At 42.7% G+C, this 14,166-nt stretch overlaps 1 pseudogene; it reads left to right on the top strand.

The window, feature by feature from the left end:
• The first annotated feature begins 3,976 nt into the window (after window positions 1-3,976).
• On the top strand, window positions 3,977-4,149 carry LOC138468561 (U1 spliceosomal RNA; annotated as a pseudogene).
• The last annotated feature ends 10,017 nt before the right edge of the window (window positions 4,150-14,166 follow it).

The following is a 14,166-nucleotide window of genomic DNA, read 5'->3' as shown; positions in this document are numbered from 1 at the left end:
GGGTGGGTCCTTTTAGAGGAACCGTCCATGGACAGTCATGCTGTCCACTGACTATCGAGTTGCAAAAAGGCCTTAGAATGTTGTAAAGGAAATGCCAGATCAACCAAGAATGGCACTGGGAGCTGTGGAAAGGTAAGGTTTCAGCTTCTAACACCATATTTTGGCAGAAAATGCAGTTTTAAAAAGTTTGTGGTCACAAACACTGTTCGCAGACACCACCGTCACGCTGCACTGGTGCATCACATGATGACATCTGCGGCAGTTCGCGACCCTGGTGGCCGTCCCTGGACACCTATCAGAGGGAATCGCAGTGTGTATGCCCTGGGTGTGCGTAGAACAGGTGCATTGTCCGTGCACTAATTAAAAGTGCATCATGTGAAACCAAACATGTCCAGACATCGTGCCTGTCGGGGGGCACATCAATTTTGAGAGAGGACACCTCGGAGAGTCATATTGTCTGCGCACTCAAAATTGGAGTTTAAAAAAAAAAAAAAAATATATATATATATATATATATATATATATATATATATATTCAAAAGAATGTCAGGAAAGGATGCAGGATGGCGGATACACAATACCTCCAACTTTAGCCAAAACTTTGCCCAAGCACTCACGACCATTTACTGAGTTTAAAAGTTCCTTTATTTATCAAAAGTAGGGGAAATATTCATTAAAAAGCATACATAACAATGTCTGGTCAGACCAGGCATGAAGCAGCACTCACCCCAATGGGTGGAAAAACGCCACTTGTTCCGCTCGACTCGCAAGCTTCCTCAGGCTTGTAGTTGTTTCCAACTAGTGTATTCTCGTTTTTAAATAGCCTCGCAGGCTGAGGCTCCTCCCAATTGCTATTCACGCGTCACGTGATTACTGGTTTAATTTTTGCTAAGAAAGAACTGTACGGTTCAGTGTGGTGGTAAGAATAAACCTCAAGAAGTAGAAAAAGCTATAAGAAGAGCTGAAAAAATACCCAGAACTGAACTTCTGAAAGATAAACCAAAGTTAAAGAATAAAGAAACAAAGGTAGATTTTATCACCACTTACAACAGCGAAGCATACATTCTAAAGAAATTTTTGACTAAACATTGGAATATTCTTCAAAGTGATGATACGATCAAACAGAATATAGAAGTCAAACCAAGGATAATCTACCGAAGAGCTCCAACATTAAAGCAAAAAATTAGACCAAGTCATCTCAAAGAAGATAAACCTGAGGTTCTCAGTCAATTCCTAAAAGTGCCGGCACCAATATGAACCCACAGCTGTGGGAATTGTGGTATTTGCGATCAAATGGAGAATGGAATCAAAGAAATAAGACTACCAAATGGAAGATGCCAAAAGATAAAACAATATATTAATTGCAATACAAAATATGTGATTTACATAATAACATGCATATGCAAAAAAGATATGTGGGAAGCGCAATCAGAACACTAAAGGTTAGATTACAAGAACATATAAGAGCAATCAAAAATAAGGACCAGAGATACCCAATGGCAGTACTCTTCAATCAAGAACATAAAATAACTGACATCAAAGAAAATACGTTTCTAGGTATTGAAAGAGTTTACACAATGGAAAGAGGAGGTAATAGAGAGCTACAATTAAGGAAAAGAGAAGCTAAATGGATATGTACTTTGGACAGCTGCTATTCTGGTTTGAACTCAGAAAGTGAGATGGCTTATTGGTTATAATGTACTATTACACTCAAATTCTGGAAAGAAAAGTATAAGACTTTGAAAAAGCACCAAGTTTAAAGCATATTCACTCAATTTTTGTTTCTTTCTTCTTTCGTTAGGTCTAGACATGTATTGTTTTATGGTTAAATTATGCAATGTATGAAGAGGTAGCATAGACCTTACAAGTTGTATGCCAAAGTTAAGTATTGTTTCAGGGTTAAAATATGGAATGTATCAAGGAGGAGCAAAGAAAAGTCAAGCTGTTTGTTAAGAGGTGATTCTCTATCCTTTAGGATTTCGTTCGTTTTCTGTAGTCCTTTGTTTATTCGTACTCTTTATATATCCTTTGACGCTGGGTATCATTAAAATATAGGTCTCATAAGTAAGACTAATTAAAAATAGGAAAGCTTAAAAATTATCAAGGTCTCCCGGTAAAATTATGGAATTAAAATGGCCGCCAGACGTCTCTGTGTGGCGTCTGATGTCACAGCGTCATACATCACGAGATCGCGGTTTGTACAAAAGAAAGAGAAAATTGTGTAGTTAAGCAGTGCGGATCGAGGCAGACCGGAGGCAAGAAAAGGTAACTTTCTTATGAGAGTTAATCTTGTCTTACTTTTTGTATAATTTTCTTCTCTTAATTAGAATCTCTCCTGATGAACCACGTGTATTTCACGTGGGAAAACACTTTTTTAGAGGAAAGAATTATAAGGATGTGTACTGAGAGGAAATGAGAGGAAAGAATTATAAGGATATGTACTGAGAGGAAATAATTATAAGGATGTGTATCAATGCATAAAGAAGGAAATCGCATGATCTCAATGCAAAAAATAAATACTACTGAAAAAGTTATTTTGTTGGTGTGATAATACTGTTTGTGCCAGAAGCGCACTCCATATAAGTGTTTTCAAAAAGAATCATAATGTATGATGCATGCAGAGGCATGTGCAGCAAGCAGCATCATTGACAATGGTGGGCGGGCCAGCGGCGGCCATGCCGCCACTGCAGGGGGCCGGTGCCGTGTGGTGCTCGGCTCGTGCTCTGCTCGGGCCGGCGGCAGCCGAGTTGAACGGTTACGTTGATCTGTGGAGGGAGGAGGCTGAAGCAATTGCACACACTAAAACAATTGTAACACCTGCCGCCTCCCTCCGAGTCCTAACCCTGGGGGGGCAGCCTGCCTGCAGGGCTGAGCTGGGGCCCAGTGACATTGCACACTAGTTGCTTCAACTTTGAAGGAAGTAACAACAAATTTGTTCTTGCACTTATTTATAAAGTTGAAACAACTTCCACTTGTGCCTGGGGGGATGAGGTGCCGCCGCAGAAGAACAAGCCAATGAAAATTTGTGCCCGCCCAGGTCCATCAAGGCGTGATGCACGTGACTGACTATGCTATTGGGCCTCTGACCCACCCTGGCCCTGGCTCTGGCTGGACATGATTTATTGGGGTGCACCAGTGGACCGCAGTCACCAGTCACCGCCAGATAACTTGGAGTCCGCCAGCCCAGTGCCCACACACAGGACAGCCACACTGAGGAGGACCACCAGGCGAGGCGACGACGACCCAGGCCACAGTCAGCAGCCAACAGCCAGCCTGCCACTGTGCTGCAAGGTAAGGAGGACTCTCGTCACATCGTATAATGGGTTTGGCAAAAACCGCTATGGTGTGTTTCCCATGGATATCACCCGGCCGGCCCCCCCCAATGTGCGCCCCATGATATCAGGTGCCCCGGTATCTTGAAGCCTCCCTGCCCTGCCCGAGCTCTGTTTTCGCGCCCAGGCCCTCCAACCTTAAGAAGGCCCAGCCAGCTCTTGGGGATTGGAGGAGCTGAGACTGGCTACCGGCTGCCGCTGCCGTCGGCCCTGTCCGAACACCGATCGGGCATGATCGGGCCTTGACTTCACGGCGTTGCCGTGTCCTGCTGGGGGGCACCCCACCCGAGACGCTCTTGTTAAGCGGGGTGACCCGTCGGCTCAGGAGGGCCATGGACCGCCTGGGGCCGACTGGCCAGTGGGCCCACTGCATCGGGCCTGCTCGCTATCCGACTGGGCCCGCTGGCTGGCAGCCAGGCCCGAATTTATGCAAATCTCGGGCCGAGCAGGGTCTGATGGGAGAAATGAACTGTGCTACAATGTCCCTCTTCTGCTGGGCTCTGCCTGCTGGGACAGGCAGCTCTGCAGACGCTCAGGGCTTCTGGGAGGGCTGGGGCTGGATCAGGTCCGGCCTTCTCACCATCGCTTAGCGGGGCTTCCAGAACAGGCCCGCCGCCCAACCCCTGCCCTCTTGCTCGCAACTCATACTTACCTGGCAGGGGAGCATCTGTGATCACCAAGGCAGATCTCGAGTCCCAGGGTGAGGCAGGCTTATCCATTGCACACCGGATTTGCTGACCCCTGCGATGGCCCCAAATGCGGGATACTCAACTGCATTATTTCTGGTAGTGGGGGACTGCGTTCGCGCTATCCCCTGATTTATTGGTAAAAGAAAGAAAAAGTTTAGTGTGCGAGTCAGCTAGTTTACACAGAGAGCCTCTGGTCTTGCAGCAGAGTTTCTTTTGCTGTAGTCAAGAGGGCCAGCCCCGAGCAGCTCAGGGGTCCAACCCTAATGCATTGGTGAAAAAAGGAAAAAGTCACTCACGTGGGCCAGCATTCACTGGAGGGGTCAAGTCAAGTGCACAGGCGCCTAACCCCAGACTTGTGCGGATGTCCCAAATTAATCCCCTGAGGTGGCGCATAGGATTGGCCTGCTGGTGGTGGGCTGACTTGCAACTAGTGCAACCTAGCGCCCATTACAGGGTTTATTTATTTATTGTGAGGGTGACATTTGTAAAGCGCACTAAGCCCAGTTTAACTTAACTGGTCTGCTGTTAAATCTCAGTTACCAGTTTAATGGTATCCAGTCCACTAATTGCTCATTTTACTTCAGCTGATATGATAACTCAGTGGCCAGTGGGTTGAGCGCTCGCTACTGTGATGTGTGTGTGACCTGAAGGTCCGAATCCCAGTAAGGCCATCTCAGCCTTTCATCCTTCTGAGGTCAATAAATGATTACCAACACAGGTTGGGTGATATTGTATGCATATTTGTTCTATAAAAAAGAGCTTAAGCCTAAGTGCTATATAATAACATATTATCATTTGGCCTTGGACGTCTGCTTGCATTCACAGTTATTTGACAATATGGATCTGGGCCTGCTGTTATTGCATATAGTGATCTACAAGGAGGCAGGGGTGCACCTAAGTCAAAATGTTGGTGGGAGGAGGTCTAACCCTTTAAATGTGGGAGAGGTCAGGTGCCAACTTCATAGATTGTGGGGTCAGAGAGCAGACTTACTTGGGGACCAGAGTCCTCTAACTTCTTCACACATTCTAATGAGAGAGACTATTCTAGTGCAGCTTCAATGTTACTAGCAGTTAACTCTCTCCTACACATCTGAAACCACACAGTAAAGGAGTGCTGTGTGAGAATGAGCTGTCTCCTGCCCCTTAGTACCCTTCTAATCACTCCCAGTCCCTTCCCTGACATGCAAGTACTAACCCCATCAATTGCCTAAAAACGTATGCATACGAATGGGGTTGCTAAGTTAACAATGAAACCCTTTACATTAGTACTTGCAGAGCCTTTGATAACTGTGCAGCTGCGGCGAGCACCGTTTTTCGTCTGTGCCCCACCTGCCGAACGAAGGGTCTGTAGTGTTTGTCAGGCAGGTAATGTCATCAACATAACCCAACATTTCGGGGGGTGAGGGAGGGCTGAATCTCAACCTGCCCTCTTGTACAATGCGCCACCTAGCTACAGCCCATGATGTCATCCCCAAAGTGGCAATAGCGACAGAAATGATTTGTATAAAAGAAGAATTATTTTAAGTTGTCCTTGGAGAAACGCCAGAAGATATACTGACATTTTATACTGGCTGGGCATGGCAGGGCAGGATGCTTAACGACTGTGGATAAGGACACAATTTGAGATGAGCTTAAGTCTTGGGAGGAGAATAGAGCACCCAAATGTCCCTTGAAGTAGAGCTTGTTGTGCCGCAAATTCGCATTCCCCGCTTGCACACTGTGGAATCTGATCACTAAGCCTTGCTCACTGGTGGGGCACCGCACCACGCTTCCACGCCGCCTCCGACCACCCCCGGTCTGGCAGTGCATCACTCAGTTGTGCACATGACTGAAAAACAGCCCGCACACAACTATTCTTTAGCGCACACGGCCCAAAAAAATTAGAGGGAACATTCGCTCCAACCATGCAAAATTAGTTCCCGAAGAGCCACTGATCCACAAACACTACTGTCTGCCTGCAGCGCACGCAATGGAGGCCGTCCAAATCATGTATGTCTATGTCTGCCAACTATATGGCACATTGATGTTATTTCTTCACTTTGCCCACATAAACATTTTTTTTTCCCTAATGCTTTACAAGAGTAATGTTCCGGTGCCATGTTTTTGCCCATTATGGACATTGCACATTGTCGCCGTTTGTAAGATACCACTACATTTTCCAAAATTATAATAATATTTAATTAAAAAAGTATGTCTTCAAATTTTGTTTTGTAGAAAGGCTGCATGGTGATACACGTTTTGTTTGCTATTCTACCGCGCTACTACCTCCAAACCAAAAGTTTATTATTAATAACGACATTCCAGCTTTCAGTGCCGTTCCATTTTCTAACCCTAATATGGACATTGCACATTGTCGCCTTACATAGGGTCCCACTGCATTTGGTCCTATTGAATTAAATTTTCTATAAAAATATTATGTGTCATAACTTTGGTTTATCCAAAGTTTGCGTATTCATACATCTTTTTTTCCCCATTTTCACCGTCAGATATTTCCTTCCCTATTGTCATTGTCACGGATTACAGCTACCCAGTGACGCATTTTGCAATCGTCAACTCCAATTGTTTATCTCCGGTTGTCTGAATGTCATCATTCACTGGGATAATCGTGCCGGCCCTCTGTGTCCGAACGCTTCAGTCGTCATAAGAAGTAACATTCCATCCTTTCCGTTGGTGTAGATCAGAACGGTTGACGTCGTCTTGCACATCAATGTGAGAGGAAAACGACTACTTTGGCAGCACTGCTTACTTTCTGTGTGTGAATAAACAACGTGGCCTTTCAAATTTTCATTGTCGCCCAAAGAGACAACCTTTCCACATCTATGGAGATGTGAATAGGGCGATGATTTCGCACAGGTCTTTGTGAAACCAAACATTTTTACTAATTGCATAGGGCAATGATTTTGCTCAGTTTATTGTGAAATAAAACGTATGTACTAATTCTTATATGTTCGTGTTTTCTTTACAAATGTACACTCTGTTTTTACAATGTGATATGCTACATTGCAGGACGTAATGTGTTCTTTTATAGTTGCTCCATCACGACACGTACATCCATATGGATGCATTTGTTTAAGCAGTCAAGGAACATTATTGAGAAAGGTACTGCACACCACTTGCATTGGGTGCGGGAGGGTCAGGCCCATCTCGTATGCTTTAGTGCCGTCCGGCCATTTTCTGTCACCATCAGGCCAATTTCTGTCGCGCAAATGCCCTATGGCCAGAAATGTTTGTGAAATAATACATGGCTACACCCTCCAAATACACATATCTGCACACCTTTTAACTTGTTCCACTTAAGACATTATATGTGGAAAGGTGAGTGGTAATGGTGGTGCTGCCAGTATTTCTGACATCATTATCCTTCACATCACACAGTTTCTTTGGGATTTTATGTTAATTTAAGTACAGTACTCCTTTGCTTTTTTTACACTCCTTTTTATAAAAAAAAAAAATTACTACATGTACAAAACATGTATGTAAAGGTCATTCACAACGACCGAAAAGCTTTGTGTTGTGCATGTGATTGTGTTCTCTTTTTAAACAAGTGTCATCATGTACATAACAAATCAACGGTACAGCTTCCGTCTCTGAGGGGGAGCTTCTATGTATGGTAAATGGCCACAATGTCGGGGATGTGGCTACTGGTCTTTACTGGAAGGGAAGATCTTGCTCATAACCACAAATTTGTCATGGAACACAAATGTGGTGCTCCCATTATGGGCACACCATTTCATTTTTGCTTCCTGCAGCCTGCAATGGAAAGCGAAGAAGGCTTTCTAACCTACACCCGTTTTCCCTTTCTATGGTGGCCATATTGACAAAGGATTTCTTTTCTTCATATTTGTGAAGTCATGTTTGATGTCCTGGGTGTTAGTCTTAGCAATGCACGTAGATGGTGCGAGTTATGGTTGCTAGGCTTAACATAATGGGGGAATGTGCAGTGTTGTTTGGTGTCACTGTGAAGTATAACGTCCCTTTAACAAAGTTTTTTACCAAATGTACATATTTATATCAGTAAAAAAACTTTGTTAAAGGGACGTTATGGTTAAGTTGCGCTACTAAAAACCTATGAAATTCAGTGAAAAAACTTTGTTAAAGGGATGTTATGGTTCAAAGGAAAACCGAAAAACCCCTGAAATTCGGCAGTTATGGTAAGATAAGCAACCATAACTCGCGCCACCGTGCACTGCTAACACTAACACACAGGACATCAAAGATGACATCACAAATGTCATTGATGACATCACTGATGACATCACATGTCTGGCTCTCCCTTTTTTCCCCTTTACTGACATATCTAGGCCACATAGTTTTCTTCAGTAACAGTCAGGAAGTAAACATTGAAAATGTACTATATTTGTAGACTTAGGGTCAAGTCACATCATATGAAACATATACATAGCGGAAGACACAGGCTTGAAAGAGAGCAATCCTTTCTGTGCATGAAGATAATCATTAGGGTTATCAGCACTTTCTCATAGTTGTATTTGTATTACTCTACCTTCCCTGTATATGCTCATATTTGTATACATTATACTCACTCTCCTTTCCTTTGGGTGCAGTCACATCATGTGATACACATACATATGGTAAGTAGCAGCTTTGAAACAGAGCAATAGTCTCTCTGCATAAAGACAATCAGTTAGGTTATGAACTCTTTCTGCTACTACTTCTGCTTTTTTGTTGTCCCTATATATACTCATATTTGTATGTGTTGTTGTCTCTTTGTGTTTTGTCTGTAATAATTATGTATTAAGTGGGTTTTATTATCTACTTATTACATGTTTCACAGTACGCAAAACTCTAATAAGAAAGCAGTTATCATTTCACTATTCAACATGGCAAGATTATGAATATGGCACCTTCATCATGTATGCTGCACACACTGCCTATGTTTCTGCATGAGTAGCTTAGTATACTGGATAGAACTTCATAATAGAATGCTATTTATATCAATGCATTGCTTAATGCACTAATTAGCTCATGATATTTATCCCAATGATCCTTGATAGTTTTGGTCAGCATTATAAGAATCCCGTGTTTTAATGAAAAGTAAATGCACATGTGATGTCATCAGTGATGTCATCAATGACATTTGTGATGTCATCTTTGATGTCCTGGGTGTTAGTTTTTCGCAGTGCACGGTGGTGCGAGTTATGGTTGCTTATCTTACCATAACTGCCGAATTTCAGGGGTTTTTCAGTTTTACTTTGAACCATAATGTCCCTTTAACAAAGTTTTTTTACTGAATTTCATAGGTTTTTAGTAGCGAAACTTAACCATAACGCCCCTTTAACAAAGTTTTTTTACTGAATTTCATAGGTTTTTAGTAGCACAACTTAACCATAACGTCCCTTTAACAAAGGTTTTTCACTGAATATATATATATATATGTGTTTGTTTTCAAAAAAACCCTAGTTCAATATTAACGAATCAGAGCAAGTGCCACTAGACTTAGGGCCTCATTACAATCTTGGCGGAATGGGTTAACGGGTGCCGCTAATGGATGCAGACCCGTTAAACCCATTCCGCCTGATTACGAGGTCCCCTCGCGGGACCCGGTAAGGACGCCTGGTAAAACCAGGCGTTGTTACTGGGTCCCGCGAGGGGACCAGGGAGCTAACAACGGGCCGGTTGTAACATAGAACATACTGAACCCCTAGCTAGTGATTTCGATGTCCGTGGACTACCGCCATGTCCGTGGCTATATCGAAAATCTGAGTGTGGTGAATGTAAATTTAAATAGTGTGCCCCATTTCTCCTTTGAGGTTGGCTCTGAAAAGAGACGTATTTTTTGGGTTTTTTGCAGATGCTTGACAGACACCTGTTATTTTGTATTTTTTTTCTTCTTTTTTTCTTACTTTACTCCTAAAATCTTCACATAACCTTCTCCAAAGCAACCCTTACATTCCAAAACAGCATGGCATTTCCCATAAAAGATAAGGAAATGCCATCTTCTTTAAAATAAACAGCATTACTGGAATCAATATTATCATTATTACAGAAGAACATACCAGCTCTAAGCATGAAGGCACACATGCCTCGGTTGATTACACACCTAGCATTGTTTTGCTGAGGACAAAAAACTGAAATATTGTCCCATACTGCCCTAGGTAGTAATCCAGAAAAAAATACTTTGGCATTTGGAAGGATGTTCATTACTGCTTGAACCAAGTGTTCCAAATCTGCCAACAAAGTAGGGGCACTGACAAACGGAAAGCACCATACTGCAAAACTACCACATGGGGACTGTTGATCCTGCCCATATCTTCACAAACTTGTACAATTCCCTGTACATTGCAATCAGGCACAGTGATCCACACGACCTCCACTCCTTTAACATCAACATTCTTTGCAACATGCCTGCATTGAGCATACTGTTGTAAACCATGCACAACCATATCTCCGAGCACCAACACCCTGACTTTCTCCACTTCTGCCATCTTCACTACACACAGTCTCTTTCAACACAAATCCACAACCTCAACATCCGATTGGCTGATCCCTACAGTCTTCTTTCCATGCTGGATTTGCTGGAAAACCCCGGATGTAGCACACCCCCTGTCCATGGATAGCCGCGGTGTCGCGGACCGCGTAACTCTTGGACAGCCCTTCTACCATTTCCACTTCACTCTCTGTGCCATTCCCTCATTGCATACAGCTAAGCAGTCACACAATACAGAGAACGTCCTCAGAACACCCCCATTTTGTTTATTTTCGAACATTTCAGGACACTGCGAGTGTTCTTCTTGCTCACACTTTTTTCTTTTGCTGACATATCTAGGCCACATGGTTTTCTTCAGTAGCAGTCAGAAACTAAAAATTGTATTTTATTTGTAGACGTATCCTACAAGTAGGTTCTTATAGTAATTCCCTTAGAGTCCAGTCACATCATATGAAACATATACATAGGGGAAGACACAAGCTTTAAAGACAGCAATATTTTCAAGCAAATAAATGATGATTTCTCTGTTTCAAAGCTGCTATTTACCCTATGTATATTGGTATGTGTTCTTGTCTCTTTCTGTTCTCTCTATAGTAATGCAATTATGTAATACATGGGTTTTATTAGCTACTTATTACATATTTCACAGTACACACAAATCTATTAAGAAAACAATTATCATTTCATTATTCAACATATTAACATTATGAATATTATACCTTCATCTTGTACGCTGCACACAATGCTATGTTTCTGCATTAGTAGCTTAGTATACTAGATAGAACCCCATAATAGAATGCTATTTATATCAATGCATCGTTCAAAGCACTAATTAGGGTATGATATTTATTGCAATGATCCTTGACACTTTTTTTGCAACATTATACTAAGAATCCCTTGTACACATATTTCATGAAAAGTACATACACATGTGATGTCATCAGTGATGTCATCAGTGACATTTGTGATGACTTCTTTGATGTCCTGGGTGTTAGTCTTAGCAGTGCACGGTGGTGGCCCGAGTTATGGTTGCTTAGCTTACCATAACTGGCGAATTTCAGAGGTTTTTCGGTTTTACTTGGAACCATAACGTCCCTTTAACAAAGTTTTTTTATTAGCACGCAAACAATATACAAAGATGGAGTGTAAAAAGCAATTTCTCAGAGATGGCTGTACACAGAATGTTGCAAACTAAGAATTTATGGTCGTTTACAGTGAAGGTCAGCTGCTTCCATTTTTAGCTCGCATGCCGGAGAGGCCCACGACTCGCACTATAAGGTTCTATTGTTTTTTTACCTTGACAGACAGGGATCATGCTGAAAGACTTCTTTTGAAGGAGTGTTGCAAAAACCTAAGACACGATAAGGATGAAATTTCTGAAACGAAACCACTTTTATATATTATATCACTATGAGAAAGATCGTTGGCACAGACGGAGTCGTATTTTGGGACTGCACTACACTTAGACAATGGAAAATGCCAATATAATGTAAGTAACCCTTTAGATTATTTTCTACCGGAATATAATAACAATAGCGTGGCGTTAAAGCCCGGTTAAATTGTACTTGTTCGTTTAATGTGGCATAGTGTTTTCAACCATGCACTATCACCGCCGAATTGGTCCCCTGTCGCTTGGAGGGCTCTGAAAAAGGCAGAGGACAGAGGGTGGGTTAATGGGAATAAGTTAACATACTCCGTTGCACTATCCTCGCTAGCAAATAGTTTCACGTCCTAATAAATAAAATGAATATTTTTAATGAAGATCGGCTGGTGAGACTAATTTATGTTTTTTAAAACAGGTATGTCCTTCCGTACTGTCAATGCCACGATTTTCAGACCCCGGCCGACGGATTTTTTAACTGCCAGGTGCAGCTACTTCTAAACAACTTCATGACCCTCACCATTTTATGGGACAATCGCCAAGGACCAATATGCCCTTACGCGGTACTAGCAGCTAGAAGCAACATACCAACCATTATGGTGGTCTAATGCCTCATCGTTGGAACAGCCTTCCGATTATAAGTGCGACCATAGTGCTTCTTTTATCATAAACAAACACCCTGTGTACCGCAAAGGAACAGCGCGTGACTCAAGATGAACTTTTGCGGATCGACAGCAAAGACAAATGCATATCGCTGAATATTCTCTAAACATTTGATGTCAAATAAAAGTACTTTACGAAATGTACAATCTTGCTGTTTGCTTTTAAATCACAGTTTCATATTCAGAATTGTGGCGCGCTGTGTTGTGAGATGATCTGTGTTGTTTTCCGGGTTCTGTGTAAAGTCGCGTAGGACTGGAGACGACTGGGCCTTACGCGGTACTAGCGACTAGAACCAACATACCAACCATTATGGTGGTCTAATGCCTCGTTGTTGGAACAGCCTTCCGATTATTAGTGCGACCATAGTGCTTCTTTTATCATAAACCAACACCCTGTGTACCGCAAAGGAACAGCGCGTGACTCAAGATGAACTTTTGCGGATCGACAGCAAAGACAAATGCAAATCGCTGAATATTCTCTAAACATTTGATGTCAAATAAAGAAATGTACAATCTTGCTGTTTGCTTTTAAATCACAGTTTCATATTCCGAATTGTTGCGCGCTGTGTTGTGAGATGATCTGTGTTGTTTTCCGGGTTCTGTGTAAAGTCGTGTAGGACTGGAGACGACTGGGCGCGTTAGGCAATGCACCCTGTACCGTCACAGAGAGAGACGGGGAATATGAATGCTTTGATAATGTCATGCTTAGGGGCGGGAGATATGATTTAGTGTCGCAAAAGCAGGTCAGCCAGGTCGATGGGGCAAGTGATAGGATTATCACATAATGTCGACGCACAGCAGCCTGATTTATCGTTTGTTTAGTGGACAAAAAGTCGGGTAAGGACAATATGAAATTGTAATGTCAACGGACATAAGGAGGGTTCTTAGAACACTTTCAACCTGACAACGAACAATACGAACAGCGTTCTCAGAACACCCCCATTTTGTTTAATTGCAAACATTACCTCCACGTCCACTCTTCCTCGTCCCAGTACTTACTTCATGAGGCCCCTGCCTCCGACACAGGACCTTCTTCTATTTCTTTAAATTCCTATAACTCCTCCCCCACATCACTCAGTTTCATATTACCAAGCCGGAGCATGGGACCTTCCCCGAAGGGAGGGTGAGGAGGGTCGTCAGTACTGTGACGAGGAAGAGTAGGACTAGGAGTAATGAAGACTACCGGTAAGTAATCAGAGCATTTCAGGACACCGCGGGTGTTCTTAGAACACATTCAACTTGCCAGAGTACAATACGGACAGCGTCCTCAGGACACCCCCATTTTGTTTATGTACGAACATTTAAGGACACTGCAAGTGTTCTTAGCTCAATTTTAGCTTGCTTGCGAACAAAACAGACACATACTCCGTCCTCAGAACACCCCACCATTTAGTTTATATAGAACATTTCAGAACAGCCGTGTTGTCCGCAGACAAATCGAACACAACAAAAATGTCTAGCATATAAAAATAACAGTACATTGAACCTATCTCATACTCCCCCACCCTCCCCAAACACTCTTACACACCAACACACTCCACTAAATACAATTTTTAATCCAAGTTTCACCGAATGCAAGATGGCGGGCTCCACAGAAAATCTGATGCGCTTCACGCACCACGCCGTCCAATCAGCGAACAAGTGGCATGTCCGCTGA

Source organism: Ambystoma mexicanum, chromosome 4q (genome assembly GCF_040938575.1).
Source record: "Ambystoma mexicanum isolate Mex_15411 chromosome 4q, UKY_AmexF1_1, whole genome shotgun sequence".
Classification (NCBI taxonomy): Eukaryota; Metazoa; Chordata; class Amphibia; order Caudata; family Ambystomatidae; genus Ambystoma; species Ambystoma mexicanum.
The sequence above is the reverse complement of the archived record's forward strand: the minus strand, read 5'-3'. Positions and strand labels throughout refer to the sequence as shown.